The sequence below is a fragment of the Penaeus monodon genome, chromosome 19 (genome assembly GCF_015228065.2).
Source record: "Penaeus monodon isolate SGIC_2016 chromosome 19, NSTDA_Pmon_1, whole genome shotgun sequence".
Classification (NCBI taxonomy): Eukaryota; Metazoa; Arthropoda; class Malacostraca; order Decapoda; family Penaeidae; genus Penaeus; species Penaeus monodon.
The window spans coordinates 147,663-149,481 of NC_051404.1; the positions used below are offsets into that span (position 1 = coordinate 147,663).

Consider the following 1,819-nt stretch of genomic DNA (forward strand, 5'->3'; position numbering starts at 1 on the left):
ACAACTCTGTCATACAAATGTGACATCTTGTCATAAGGCCATGAGATAAACAACCTGTAATCAGTACCATGCTATTAAGAACCTTAACTAGACATCCTAATGAATGTAAAGTTATTCACTTTCTTACACAAATATAGGATGGATGTAAGACTTAACATTAACTACACAAATCCACAACGAAGAAACTCATGTAACCATTAACTACACAGTGTTGAGAAGGGAAGGCTGCTCTTCTCTGGCACAAGGAGAATGTCTATTGGAACCGCTTCGGACAACATCGGAATGTCATGAAAGACGTCAAGGGGTTTCCTCCAAAAACCAGAGTCTCGGGGAGAAATTTTCCAGTCCTGGGGCGCTGAGTGACCCTCGGGGCCCTAGAAAGGAGAGCAGGTGCCGAGGAGGGGTTTTTATGAGGAAAAAATTTCCTGGGGAATCTGAGATTGTACTGGTGGAAAAATGGATGCAAAAGGGTTTTCCCGGTGCTTGACGCCCTGCTCTCCGAGCAGTTGTTCTGGGAAAGGAGTGATTTAGCGACTTGTGTAGGGTCTGCTGGAGAGAGTTCTGCAGGCTGTTCTGGAGGGCCAAAAGGTCATTATCCGTGTCATCCTCCAGCACCTCCGTCAGCGCCCTGATGTAGCTGACGGCCAGACGGAGGGTCGTGATCTTGGTCATGGATGATGGGCTCGCGTGAACCTCCATGGCCTCTGGGAGAACTTTTCGCAGCGAATCGAATGCATTGTTTATGTCTCTCATGCGATGACGTTCCCGAGCGTTAGCTGTCTTTCTCCTGTACTTGGATAGCGGTGCTGGCCTGGACTTCGAGCGACCTGGCCTCTTGGGCGATACCTCTTGTTTGAACCTGTCTTGCTGTAACCTCTTGATGACTGTGCGAGGCCGCAATCCATATTTCTCTTCACCGCGCTCCGCCTTAGCATTTCCGCCACTGTTGGTTTTCTCCCTTCTGTTTTCCGCCATCTCCATCTTCAGAAAGCCGATACGTAACACTAGGATTACTATCGCTCTCAGATCTATGCAGTTTTCATATATAAGCAAAGCGATCCCCCTTCACGGTTCAGATCAGTATTTGGTTAGCGTTAAAGTCACCAGTTTTACCAGACAGACTGAAGTGAGTATTGCTTTGCATTAATCCTTATTAATTTTTTTACTGTCAGCAGTTCGTCCACTAAGAACAGTCAAAATTATTTGCGACTGATGAGTAGTTGTTTTCCTTTTTTCTATTTTAGTTTATAATATTGGTAAAAGAAAAACATCCATCACAACTCTACCATATTTTTCTTCGATGTTCTTCCCTTGCAAGAAACATTTTAAAATATTAAATTTCTGCTTCAAATGTAAGTCTCGTGCACAACAATGCCACAGTCTCTCCACAGTATAAATCAGAAAATATATTTCTCACAGAATTTGGGTATCTCTTATCTTCAGTAGATCCCGAGATTACTTAAATTCTGCCTCGCAAGTCCTCGACAGTCACAGGCTAGCCGTCAAGCCTCGCTGGTTGCTCGGGCACGACTGAGGGCGGTTTCACATGCTGCCCCAGAGGTCGCCTCCACACGTGCCCTGTTCTTATGACGTCACTATTCGTAAGGTAAAACTTTCACGACGGTCGTTGCCCAATGCCAAGAAAGAATAAAGACCAAGACAGTATGAAAATTCTTACCGGATGCAAAAGGTAGGCAGGGATAAAATAGTTTAAAGTGAGGCCTATTGTAGAAGCGGCGTTTGTTACTCTTCTAATTCCGTGCATCTCGGTCTCGTTGACTATCTGGTGAAGGAGGACGCCAGTGCGCTGTCGGTCGCG

General features: G+C 45.5%; 1 pseudogene; it reads right to left on the reverse strand.

The window, feature by feature from the left end:
* Positions 1–7: 7 nt before the first annotated feature.
* On the reverse strand, positions 8–1,517 carry LOC119585431 (annotated as a pseudogene).
* Between the last annotated feature and the right edge of the window lie 302 nt (positions 1,518–1,819).